The sequence below is a fragment of the Podarcis pityusensis genome (genome assembly GCF_964106645.2).
Source record: "Podarcis pityusensis genome assembly, chromosome: 15".
NCBI classification, from domain to species: domain Eukaryota; kingdom Metazoa; phylum Chordata; class Lepidosauria; order Squamata; family Lacertidae; genus Podarcis; species Podarcis pityusensis.
The window spans coordinates 28,732,501-28,746,541 of NC_138040.1; the positions used below are offsets into that span (position 1 = coordinate 28,732,501).

Consider the following 14,041-nt stretch of genomic DNA (forward strand, 5'->3'; position numbering starts at 1 on the left):
TTAATTATGCGAGAGCTGGGAACGCACATAATTACTCAAAATTATTATTGGGCAAACATCATCAGGAAACCTCTGGGCTCCTCCTGCATACGGATCCCTTCACATCCTCTGCCAGGCAGGAAGGGCCTGGGTGGGTATCCCACTCAATGTGGTGCCATAAACAAGCCTAATGGTTTGCTCTCCGTCTCCCTGTCTGCAGAGCTCATAATTATATATTTTGCTACTTTGCTTGGAAAAGGGATTAGGCACACCAGCTGTTTGGAGTGATGGCGGGGCTGCTTTCCGACGCATCTGGAGTGGCTCCAAACGTATTATCCGTATTCCCCACTCTGGTGGTGCAGGAGTGTGGTCAGGAACAGGCCTGCCTTGGTGTGCTGGTACATGGGGATAAACTTGGGGTTTACAGGCCAGGTGCAAAGTGTTTTTGTCCGAACCGGTTGCAGCTGCCTGTGCTCATCCATCAGGAATCAGATAATCTGCACAAGGCTGGTTTGGAGCACAGGTGGGGTTGGCAGGTGAGGTTTTGTTTTGAAATTCTTGACAGCTCTCTATTATGCCAGGAATAGAAAAGAACAGCAGACGGAAGAAGGCAAACGCTTGTTCGGCTGATGCACAGAAGGCACAGCTCCGTGTATCGCTTAAAGGCCATGCCGCATAAGTGACCAAAGGGAGGAGTTAACAAGGAGATAGTTCTGAAATGCCCTTGAGCTCCTCCATCATTCAAAAGGAGATCCAATCCAACTAAACTAAGTTGGTCTTATATCCCATTGAAAACTGTGACAGTCCCATCAGCTGTGCTGCTCAGCTCTCTTGCCTGACATGAGGCTGGTCAAATGGAAAGGATACTTGAATAGTAACCTGCCCAACTTCCCTTTTCCACACAATTATTAAAAGTCCAGGAGCCCACCTACAGAGCATCTTCCTTAATGTCTTTCCACTACCAAGCCAAGAGACCCTTTTATGTTTAACATCTGAGTATACTGTATTCTATGCCGAATGGTGAGATTTTCTCTGCCGCAATTTCTAGGCCTATGCTTTATTGAATATGCTTTTGTTATTGTGAGCTTTCTTAATCATTGGTCTCTTCTTTTTTTAAAAAAAAAAAAATACTCAGCACCTGGAAGTATCACGAAAGGCAGACTTATAAAAGGAGTGTCTGCTGGTTTAATCTGTACCCAAAAGAATGAGGTTAATTGGGGTGATTTGGGGCAGACTCTCACATTCCCAAATTGGAACGTGCTGTTGACCAAGGTGTGCCATGGTGGGTGAGCGAGTAGCTCATTTTTTTTCCAGAAAACCGAATGAACAAACTCCCCTCCCTTTCTGAGAAATGAAACCAAGCTGACAGGTGAACTGCCCCAAACTTGAGAGAGGGGAGGGCAGAAAAGAGAGAGGAGAAGATTGCAGGGGGGGGGGAGAGAGGTCTTTCATTTTGTCGGACACCTCTAACTTTTAATCACAGCAAATCACAGTCATTATTCTCCTATGGGCTTTGTGTCTACAGGGCTGAAGCGGCAGAGCCAGACTGTTGGGGTGGTCAGTTTCTTTCCTAATCGTTATTTTGCTAAGAAACAAATTAAAATCAAACCTCCCTCATCTCTTTTTCCTTTCGTGGAGAGTACTCCACGAAGGGGTAGAGGGAGTTGTTGTTTAAGTTGAAAAACCGGTCTACAAATATATTTGGCTAGCCAGGATCCGGCCGTCTCCCCTAAGGTGGGCAGCAGCAGGAGCAGAAGTGTTCTCTACACAGAACAAGTGCAACTGAGTGCAGACCAGCACTTCTTCCTAAATTCTCTCTTCCATATCTGACCAGATATTCCTCTAAGGGAACAAGCCAAGCATGGAGGTCAGGGGGAGTTTAAGCTTCGCAGAAACTTACTGCTTTGGAGAAAGCTGCCTGGAAGAGGGCTGTTGCCCACCCTGCAGCCAACTCTCTGTAAGCCACTCATCCATCAAGCTCCCCCAGTCCTCTGGCGCTTCTCCCATATTCCGCTCCAGACCAGACCAGGAGCCATCATTTGAATAAACTCCTGAGGACAGCCATTAATGAAACAGTACTTATCTCTCCTGGCTCTCAAAACCTGGGTGGGTGGTGCCGCATAATGGAACTTTTAGCTCAAATAGCAATGACTTTGACCGTGCAAAATTATACCCTCTTCTATCCAAATGAACTAGGTAATGCCTTGCATTAGTGTAAAATCCTCCATCAAACCATGAAGGCTGTCATTAAAAACGTTCAAGGCTCAAAATTAGGAGTGTGTGAAAAGGGAAAGGGTGAAGCGGGGGAGGAGGTGGAAAGCTGGTTTAGAGTCGCTGGTTGTCAGTCTCCTTTGCCTCTTCGCAACCGAAGTCACCCTTTTGCAGCTGCTTGGAGGAAATGCAAAGTGAGCCACACAAAAGGGGTTTTGCGTACCTTCTGGGAGGTGGGGGTGGCAAGGTGAAACGAATTGCTCATACTCTCGTCTTGCTTCTTTTTCAGGTATTCAGAGGCAAGGAAAGATCTTGAGGGACATAATCTCATTTGAACGCCAAAGTAAAAGCCAGGCTTTCCAATGTGCAGATTAACTAGCGACTCCCACGAAGTCAACGATTAGCCTGAAGACACAGATTAGATCACCAGATTAACTAGCAAGCAGCAGGTTTTTTGAATAATTCAGATGGCATAGAGGAGAAACTATATGGGGAGCTTCCTTCAGATGTACAGATTCTGTTTTAGAGGGCAGGTGGAATTCAAGGGTTAGGGCATCTTGACCGAAACTATATTGTACCTTAAGGATGCAAGAGGACTTGTCAGGGTGCAGTCACACTGATAAACCCTGGCAGATGTGTTCTACCCCCCCCCCCATCAGAGGAAGTGCTGCTTCTGAGTAACATTTGCACTCAGGTCCTGCTTCCTATATGCATCAGGTTGGCCACTGTGAGAATGGGATGCCTTTGAGCTGATCCATCAGGGCTATTCTTCTATTCTTACATTTTTTGAAACATATCTCCTCTCCACCATAGCCGGCTGATAATTCACACTGTTGCCATCTTCCATATACAAACACACCCTGCAAACATCTGCTACCTTCCACCAGGTCCACAGCCCTGCAATCACCAGCTTTGATACATCTCCCTTTCAAGTAGTGCTCATTCCACCTTTTTATCCCAAGATCATACAATCATAGGATTCTAGAGTTGGAAGGGACCCTGAGGATCATCAAATCCAGGGGTCAGCGAGCTTTTTCAGCAGGGGGCCGGTCCACTGTCCCTCAGACTTTGTGGGGGCCAGACCATATTTGGGGGGGGGGAATGAAAGAATTCCTATGCCCCACAAATAACCCAAAGATGCATTTTAAATAAAAGGACACATTCTACTCATGTAAAAACACACTGATTCCCAGACCGCCCATGGGCCGGATTTAGAAGGCAATTGGGCTGGATCTGGCCCCTGGGCCTTAGTTTGCCCACCCATGATCTAGTCCAATCCCTTGCAATGAACTACCCCAAACAGGGATCGAACTTGCAACCTTGGTGTTACTAGCACTACACTCTTACCAACTGAGCTATCCAGTGGGATAATGGGAGATTGAACTGCCTCTTGTAAGCAGGGCCGTCCCAAGCATACCCAGCACCGTGGTGCAAAGCTCCCTCCCCCCCATTTCCCAGAGTTTTTTAGGGAGGACGGCACTGCCGGCAGGGCTGGAGGTGGGCAGCGGCTGGAGGGCAGTGGCTGGAGAGCAGCTCCTCCGGCAGGGAAGAGGCTGAGGCTGGACACGGCGCCTCCCGGCTCAGCTGGCTGCTTTATGCCGCGGTGGCCATGGAAGATGGAGGCTCCAGGCGCGGCGCTGCTTTGGCGCAGCATGGCAGAGGTGGGCAAGGGTGAGGGCGGTAAGCTGATGCCAGGGGGTGCCGCATCCAGCCTCTGCCTCTTCCCTGGCGCCCTCCAGAACTTAGCGCCCCATGCCACTAGCCTCTATGGGTAAGACCCATGTTTGTAAGGTCTCTGCTACTATGAGTTTTGTATTGTTAACCCCAGTTTTGTCTATATGTGATTTTTATATCCTCCTTTTCTTCCATCATGGTACTCAGCGGCAGTCCGTTGCTAATTCCTTGCTTACCTCCATTTCAGAAGCTACCCATACCTAGACCTCCCTACCTTCAGTTACACTTCTACATTGTCCACATCCAGACCAGCTCTGGACTTCCAACATGGAATAAGAGGGGTTGGCTGAGATGTCCCACAACCTCTCCTCCAATTCTCAGATTCTCTGCTTTCTGATCAACACCACTCTGGGCATTGGTCTGCTTTTGACATTATATATAGTGGTCTGAGTTGCACAAATTAAATGGGGGGGGGGCACAGAAAGGCCTGCAAGGAGTCATGAATGTGGAGGACTGGGCCTTTGATGCCTTCCATCCCTGAGGCTACATGATCTCATGAACATTCCTAGCCACCCAGAATAAAATCATCAGAATTGTCGCCGAAGAGCAACCGGTGATTTTTTTTTGTTCAGCTGCGAACTCTTTATTACTGGGCGGGTGTGTGGCAAGGCAGCCGGCAAGCGAGCTGCATGCATTAACATTTCTTTAATTCTATCAGTGCTTCCGAAACGCACCGAGTCACAACTCAACAGGTTCCACACGGAGCGAACTGTCAGGCGTATTCAGAAATGCCATTTCTATTTTGCATCTCTAGCAGGACGAGGGGCTGAAGCACTCAGAATGTCAGCAAAGGCTGCGGCTCCCTCCATTTTCTGGAACAGCGGCAAATCTGCTCCCTGCGCCTTCCCCGTGCCCATGTCTCATGCTGGCTAATGAGAATTCAGCTACACTTGCAAATAGGCATCATTGTAACGGATTGGCAGACCAGTCCTTTCAGCAAATATTAACTCTAGCCCTGCAAATTGGAGCAGAGTTCAACCTCTCGGCTTCTTCCTTGCACCTGCTGCTGCTACTGCTGTGCTAATGGGCCATGCCAGGGGAAGCTCAGCACTGGAGCTCTGGATATCCATCCTGCACAGTGTGGCTTCAAGGAATGGGGCACTGGATGGGGAGGAGAGACTAGGCAGAAAGGTCTGCACTCTGCATTCAAAGGCATCCACCGCCACTCCACTCCTACTTTCTCCCACAATGACATGGCCAGTCAGGTAAGTCACTCTTATTCTCTTAGGAATTTTTGCATTTTCCCCTTCTTCCCACCCCAGCGCCTGCCTCTCAATCCTGTCTGACCCCACCGCCTCCTGACAGCCCCAGATTTCTCTGGGTCACCTGAGCAACAGCAATCCAGTCAAGCAATGTGCAGGACTGCCCCCCCCCCCAATTCAGTCCAGGTCTCAGGCATTGGCTGCATCCGGTACACAGACCAACTGCTTTTGCAATCTCTTGCACAGCAACATTTCACTAGCTCAATATGTTTCACTAGCGGAGCAAGCACACTGCAAGGTGGCTAACTTAGCTCTGCAATTGATACCACCTCTTCTCTGCCTGGAGAGGGCATTGCTGAAGCCTGAGCACACCGTTTCAGACAGCTCACTTGGCTCAGTGCCAACAACAGGCCATGAGATTCAAGCCCTACAAACCCTAGTACATTGCCAGGTTCAAAACCTGGTCTGTAACACTGTGTTTATTGCCCCAGCTTTCATAAAGGGCTATTCAAACATATGCTGACTTGTCAACCATGTGGTTTCAGTGATGCAACTGGCTCATACTTGCTCCTGCAAAAACCAGAGTGGCCTCTTGAAGCTATCTGCTGCCCAGCTAGCTGTGCTGCACAACAGTTCTTCAGCCCTTCAGAATGTGGCACATTTGTGAAATGCGATTCTGGGCTACTATAGAATCATAGAGTTGGAAGGAAACCTGAGGTCCTGTTTTAGGGTGCAGGTGGAATTCAAGGATTGGGGCATCTTGACCTAAACTATATTGTACCTTAAGGATGCAAGAGGACCTGTCAGGGTGCAGTCACACTGATAAATCCTGGCAGATGTGTTCTACCCCCCCCCCACCTCCACCAGAGGAAGTGATGCTTCTTGGGTACCAGTTGCAGTCAGGATGGGCTTCCTATATGCATCAGGTTGGCCATTGTGAGAACGGGATGCCTTTGAGCTGATCCATCAGGGCTATTCTTCTATTCTTACATTTTTTGAAACATATCTCCTCTCCACCACAGCCCTTCTTTTAGAAAGCAGGCAATCATCTGGCAACAGGATGTGACAAGGCTGAAGCTGGCTGATAATTCACACTGTTGCCATCTTCCATATACACCCTGCAAACATCTGTTACCTTCCACCAGGTCCACAGCCCTGCAATCACCAGCTTTGATACATCTCCCTATCAAGTAGTGCCCATTCCATCTTTTTATCCCAAGATCATACAATCATAGGATTCTAGAGTTGGAAGGGACCCTGAGGATCTCTAGTCCAACCCCACACAATGCAGGAATATGCAGCTGCCCCACATGAGGACCGAAACCACATCCTTGGCATCATCAGCACCACACTCTAACCAACTGAGCTATCCAAGATGCTTGTTTCCGAGGCCAATGCCTGGTCTGAATTTACATTCTAAGTCCCACCCCCCCCACCCCCGAACATGGAGACCATGTTTAAGTTGGCCATGAAAAGTCATGCAATGAAAATGATCTGGGGGCTGGTGCAGCAACTCCCCTAAAGGGGGCATTTCAGCTTAGAAAAAAAGGTGAGAAAGGATAGAGGTGCATAAAATTAGGCATGGTGGGGGAACAGACAAACTCTCCCCATCATATTTTTATTATTTAATTCTTAAATTTATTAGCTGCCCATCACCCTAAGGTCCCAGGGTGGGACATTACAACACAATATTTAAAACAGTTTAAAACCACTTACAATTACAAAAATATGGTGGGTCCTAAAAATATACACTTCAAGTGTTAAAAGCCAGGGCAAAGAGGTACTAGGACCTCATGGGATCATCCAAGAAAGCAGAATATTGGAAGACTTGGGACAGGCAAAAGCAAGTGCTTCTTCACATAGTTAAACTATGATATTTGTTCCCATGCGATGTAGTGATTGCCATTGATTTGGATGACTTTGAAATAGGTTTGGACCAATTTGTGGGAGATGAGGCTGCAAATAGTTACTAGTTATGATGGCTATGTTCTGCCTCCACTGTCACGGACAGTACACCTCTGAATACAAGTTGCTTGGGATCAAAAGTGGAAAAAGTCTTGTTGAGCTCAAGTCTTGCTCCCGGGCTTCCCAGAAGAGGCACCTGATTGGCCACCGTGAAAACAGAATTTTGGACTAGATGTGCCTTTTGTCTGATCTGACAGGGATCTTCAATTGTTCTTAGATATTCAAAGCAGGAGGGTACAGTGGTACCTCAGTTTACAAACTTAATCTGTTCCGGAAGTCCGTTCTTAAACCAAAGTGTTCTTAAACCAAGGCACGCTTTCCCATAGAAAGTAATGGAAAATTGATTAATCCGTTCCAGACAAACCCCTAAAACAGCAATTTAACATGAATTTTACTATCTAACGAGACCATTGATCCATAAAATGAAGGCAATAATCAATGTACTGTACTATAAAATAAATAAGACAGTATTGTAAGATGATAAAAAAAAAATTCCCTTACGTGCACTGATGATAGTCATTGTTTGGGTGGGGGGCATTTATCCATTTCTGCAGTCACACAATCAACCAGTAGCTGAACTGGGTTCCACACAGTCACAAAAACAAGTCCCAAAAACCAAGTAACAAGCCACAGTCACAAGTCAGTCCCATAAAATGAAGAACAAGTCACAGTCAAAAAAATGAAAAAGCCATACAAACAAAAACGCAAATAATAGCAAAAACAAAAGCTCCAAATGTCACCTCTGTGTTGTGTGGGTGGTTGGGACTCAACAGCCGACAGACTCAACAGGAAGCCTCTAATTAGCAGCAGGGGGCTCAATTTACAAACGGAACACACTCAACAGGAAGTGGAACATGTTCTGCTTCCAAGGCAAAGTTCACAAACCAAAACACCTACTTCCGGGTTTGCAGCGTTCTTTATCCAAGTTGTTCATAAACTAAGCTGTTCTTAAACCAAGGTACCACTGTATATTCTTTGAGGGATCTTGCAAAACCAGATTGCAGGGTATGTGGGACTCCTCTCTTCCTACCCTCTGTAAGATTTATCTTCATTCCCTCCACTTCTCTTCGTTTGCAGTCATGCTGAGAATACCTGATAATGAAGTTTGTGGGGTTTGAATTTTGTTTGTTTAATGACACCAATAGTATGAATTTGCCTGCAGCACAACTTTGCTTCCTTCTGGTGGCTGTTCTCCTTTATCGCCAACAAACTTGCACCTGAAAAGCTTCAGACCATTCTGCCTACCCCCTCCCCAAATCCATGCTCTTAACCTGAAGTTAATGTTTTAATGCTTGATGTTTTTATATTTGTTGGAAGCCACCTAGAGTGGCGGGGGCAACTCAGTCAGATGGGTGGGGTACAAATAATAAAATTTAAAAATAATTATTATTAAGATCCTTCTTGCTTTGCTTGCTTCCGGGCTTGATGCCCAAACCAACAAGAAAGAGCTGATACCAGTGTTGAGTAAGCTTACCAGACGTTCCCGTTTCCCAGGGACAGTCCACAGATTTACAAACCAGTCCCCATTGAAGCTGAAAAGTGTCCCCGGGTTCATTGAAAAAGATCTGGTAACATAAGTGTTGAGGGCAGCTGAAAAGAAAGTGGAAAGCCTTCACCACCATGTCCTCTTTTTGTTGCCTTATTGCAACAAGGGAACAAATCTTCTGCCCTGGGATCTAGTTCAGGATCTTTTCAGTTGCCTTCAATATATGAGGAACTGTCAGGAGAGGCTCAGCTGATTTCCCACCCTCATGCACTCCTGGCAGCACTAAACTGAACTCTTCTTGGAACATTAAGCTCCAGGCTTTTTCAATCACCTGCTCTGCAGGCTGTTCAACCAGTAACGGCCAGTACCCTTCTCTCTGCTCTCCAGTGGCCACACCAGAGAGAGAGGAGCTGCTACTGCTTCCCTGGTGTCCAGACTGGGCTCCCACAGAGCAGAGATACAGCCACAGATTCCCAGCTGCAAAACTGAGCTGGCAAAATCAGGTAGGAGGGTGTCCTTTAAAAAAGAGAGAGAATGGGAGGGAGGGAGGGAGGGGGGTTGTGCAGTTTTGTTATGCCAACTAGCTGGTGGCTTAAAGCGTTTCTCTTTCTCATCTAATTTTTCCACCGAGGGAATCGCAAGGCTGCCTGCCTTTTTCTTAATGTGCAACGCCTGTCACCGTGGTAATGCTTTCTTAGTTACAGACTCTCCCTCTTCCCCCCCCTCCCTCTGTTATAATTTTAATTCAGGCAGATCACTATGGGGGAGCCGACTATAAATAGGTGTTCCAGTAAGCTTTAAGTAACTCGAGCAGAAGAATACCTCCGAAAGACTAAAGACCATCTGACAGAAGAGACTGCAGAAATCAAACCAGGCCTTAATTAGGAGAGTAAGACTCTCTTTCCTATTTCAGCCATGTGATGCCGGCAAGAAAGAAAAGGAGGAGGAGAATGGAGCTTAGGAATTTGTTTGCTCTGCAATTACAGATGAAATTTAAAGATATTCCTTGGCCTAAAAAGGCCTCATTTCAGAAGAGACCCATGCAAAATAAAGTCTGATTCGTTACCAGTTCTGGCACGAGCCTCCTTTGCACAGCAGTATAGTAAAGTGAAAGTATACAAAGGGTCAACTCACTCTGTCAGTATTTGCAAATCTGGCTAAACTCAAATGACGAAGCTCATCGGCATGCAAAAAGGCCTAATTGATAACGACTCTTCTTCTCTGGGTGGCTCTCTAAGGGAAAGGGGGCAAGCACACAACACAACTGCAGTTGTGACAGTTCTCCAAAGCATTTTCCTCTTTGTCCAGCAAAGAAAGACTATCCTGACAAATTAAAGAGAGTGTAACGAAATCAGCTTAATTAATGCCAAGACCAATTTGCACATGCAAAGAAAACGACAGAGGAAAGTGAGATTTACCGATACACAAATTAATCATCCTGTATGTGTCTTTTATAAGTCCATCTGAACATATCTCTGCCGCACAGCAGTTCCTGAAGAAGCCTTGCTTGCTCACCTCCCTCATCTACCTCTCCCCACACGCTTGGGAAAGACAGAATGCTGAGAAATGATCTAAAGCAGGCATAGGCAAACTCAGCCCTTCAGATGTTTTGGGACTACAATACCCATCATCCCTAGCTAACAGGACCAGCGGTCAGGGATGATGGGAATTGCAGCCTCAAAACATCTGCAGGGCTGAGTTTGCCTATGCCTGATCTAAAGAATGAGGGATGGATGGAATCAAGCACCTACTTAGTCCTACAAGCTCCTAATGCATGCCAAGACTATTCACCCAGTAGCTCCATACCCACTGCGAAAGAAAAAACAACAACCTGTTTGCCACAAGAATGGAGAATGTGAGAGCAGTCTTGCTGAGCCAAACCAAAGGTCCACCTGGTTAATACTTCTGTTTTCTACAGTGGTCAATCAGGTGAGTCTGGGAGGCTTACAAGCTGGGTATGAAGACTGATGACAGCACAGGTGGGCAGCCTCCAAACCTCTTTGCCTTGCTGCTCCCTTCTTGCCTGCAGCAAACAATCTGTCCTCACCCTAGTTTCTGTGTGAAGGTTCCCCTCCCACCCCCACAAATGCTTACTTTCTTCACAGAAGTTGCACCAATTTATTTAACTCTGCAACATGGGCAATTTCCACCAGAGAAGTTAAAGTATCCATGAAAATTCCATGAATACTGTGGTTATGGATGAGGACTCTGGGAATTGCCTTAAAACTAGGGTTGCCATATTTCAAAAACTGAGCCTTTTTGGCAAAGCTGTTGAGCCTTTTTTTAGTTTTGCCCAAAGTTTTTGAGCCATTTTTAAAGGAACATTGCCAAAAATGACACTGCCGGCATGGGTTGCCATATGTCCAGGTTTTCCCACCCGGACACTGCTTCTGACTACAGTATTCCAGCTATGTCTGGGAAATTCCGGACTTATGGAAGCCGTACTCAAAACTGTCCATAATGCACATACTCATGCATTCAATGGCAAGAGATCTCAATAATAATAATAATAATAATAATAATAATAATAATAGCAGCACTGAATAATACATTTCAAGTGGCATAACATTGGCCATGGGTGTTGCGGGAGATCTTGGTTCATCTTTATAGATAGATAAGGCTTCAAACTCCTCTGGCTGCTGGTCCATGAAGTAGAAAGTCCCCTCCTTCCAACTATAGCACTTTCATTTCTTTGTTAAAAGACATTTTGAGCCCAACATGTCTCAGAGGTTGGTGCTTTTAATCTGTCTTGACAAAACCTGGTTATGTTGGGCATCACATCTGATCTTCACAATGCTGATTCAATTTGTGGCCAGTAGAAGATAAGTTTTAATTTGGAATGCTCCCATATTGGAGGGGGAGAGAATCTCTGCTCATAGAGCTGCAAGATGTCTCTTAATCTAACTTTTTTATCAGGAGCAGTGAAAAAAAGAAATTGTGGCGATCAGGCCAGACAAGCTGTAGTGCAAGACCCAGGCAAGGACGGCAGATGGCTTGCAGGAGGAGGGAGCTTCTGGGAGCAAGATTCTCTGCTAGCCCAGTTCCACGTAGCATGCCACATACTTCCCTAACTGTGACATTGCCCCTGCTTTTAGTCATTTTTTCATTTGCAGGTGTATTATTGGAGCCTATGTCTATAATCTTTGAGAATTATCAGAGAACAGGTGAGGTCAGAGAGCCAGTGTGGTGTAGTGGTTAAGAGCAGTGGACTCGTAATCAGGTGAACCGGGTTCAATTCCCAGCTCTTCCACATGCAGCTGCTGGGTGACTTTGGTCTAGTCACACTTCTCTGAAGTCTCTCAGCCTCACTCACCTCACAGAGTGTTTGTTGTGGGGGTGGAAGGGAAAGGAGATTGTTAGCCGCTTTGAGACTCCTTAAGGGGAGTGAAAGGTGGGATATCAAGTCCAAACTCTTTTTCTAAAAAAAACACACACAAAAAGGGTGAGGTCCCTACAGACTGGAGGGCAGGAAATGTTGTCCCCATCTTCAAATGGTGAAAAAAGAAGACCCAGGTAACTACCAACCGGTCAGTTTGATGCTGATACCAGTAAAGGTCCTAGAATCATCTCCACAAATATAAGATGGGAGACACATGGCTTGTCAGTAGTACATGTGAAAAAGATCTGGGGGCTTAGTAGACCACAAGCTTAACATGAGTCAACAGTGTGACACAGCAGCAAAAGAAGATAATGCTATTCTAGAGTGCATCAACTGAAGTATAGTGTCCCGGTCAATTGAAGTACTGTAATAGTCCTGCTCTAGTCTGCCTTGGTGAGACTATACCTGGAGTACTATGTACAGTTCTGGGCACCACAGTTTAAGAAGAATTTGGTCAAGCTGGAACATGTGCAGAGGAGGGCAGCCAAGATGATCAAGGAAATCAAGTCTTATGAGGAATAGTTGCAGGAGTTGGGTAAAGATGGAGCAAGCTCGTTTTCTCCTGCTCTGCAGGGTAAGACCAAAACCAATGGTTACAAGAAAGGAGATTCTAAGTAACCATCATGAAGAACTTTATGATGGTAAGAGCTGTTTGACAGTGGAATGGATTTCCTCAGAAGACTCTTCTCCCTTGAAGGTTTTTAAGCAGAACTTGGATGGCCATCTGTCACGGATGCTTTAGTTGGAATTTTTGCATTGCAGGGACTTGGACTAGATGACCATTGGGATCACTTCCAACTCTACAGTTCTATGATTCTATGTTTCATTTTCTCCAGTTAGGAGGCTCGGTCAGAAGAGAAGCCTGTGCAGAAATATAGCAGGTAGGTTTCTCTGATGGCAGAGTCTTCTTACTCTTACACCACCAGGAACTAATCTTTTTTTGGGGGGGGGGGGGTATAGAAGTGAAGAGTAAAGTCCCACTCCAGACTGAAGATTTCAGAGATCGACTGGCCAAGCTCAAGACCAAGCAGAGTCCCAGGTGGTCAGCACTATGGACAGCTCCTCATGGACTTGCTGCAAATCAGGTTGAATAAAAGAGAATGAGAAGCAAGGAGTTTGGGACCTTGCTTAAGCAATCTTGCAATAAGGTGGGACATTCAAGCTTCACTGCAGCAGCGTAAAACTGTCTGAGTATCAAAAAAAGGTTGCACATAATTCTGCTGGCCCTGGAACCAGAAGAAACAGATGCAAATAGAGTAATTTTCCCAACTGAGAGGGATGGAAAATGTAGTCCCAGCCCCTTATCCCACATGGAAAATGGATGTTCAAAGCATCTGTACAGCTTCCATTTTTGCCTCCACTGCTACTGCCTCCCCTTCTCTTGCCCTGTGCAATGGAGGGGACTGGGGGCTGGGGGGTGAAGATGGCAGGAGGCACTCATGGGTTGTGTGGAGCAAGCCCTCCTCATTCTATCCCTGTTCATGAGGAAGCATGCTTTTGTGAGTGCACCTATCCTATTCCTTGTGACATCCCTAGTTCTCCATTTCTCCAGGATAAACATAACTAGACCAAGATGGAAGGAGGCGGCTAAAGAAGACGCAAAAGCAGGAAGCAGAGAGAGAGAGAGAGAAAGGAAAACCATCCTCAGCACGAAGGACCACTGCAAGGAAAAGCACAGGAAGCCATAAACATAATTGCTGGCTGGCAAGAACTGCCTGTCACGTCCTTCTCATGGAGTCTCCCTTTGCTGGTAATAGAACAGCATCACAAAATAACTGGAAGGGAGGGCCCTGTTTATTTACCTTGTAATTAGGATGTGCTGGGAAATGTGTAATATAAAATGTCACTTGAAAGGGGATAAATTACCAAACGTCACAATAGACAACTGCCTCGGAATAGCATGTCCTGCTTTCCAGGCAGCTGAGTCCTATGTGGTGGAATAAGGATCTAATGGATACGCTCCCAAGGGTCTGCCCCTTGGGAGTGTGCCCCTCTAAGGACAGCAGTAGGTGTGTTGCAGGTGGGAAACTTCAGCATCAGAGTCAGTTCTGGCTCACTATACATGACAGGGGCAGAAAATAACAT

General features: G+C 46.2%; 1 long non-coding RNA gene across 1 annotated transcript; it reads left to right on the forward strand.

The window, feature by feature from the left end:
- The first annotated feature begins 4,856 nt into the window (after positions 1-4,856).
- LOC308464404 lies at positions 4,857-9,630 on the forward strand. Its single transcript, XR_013980016.1, has 3 exons — positions 4,857-5,129; positions 8,965-9,080; positions 9,327-9,630. It is a non-coding gene; the product is annotated as an uncharacterized lncRNA (long non-coding RNA).
- The last annotated feature ends 4,411 nt before the right edge of the window (positions 9,631-14,041 follow it).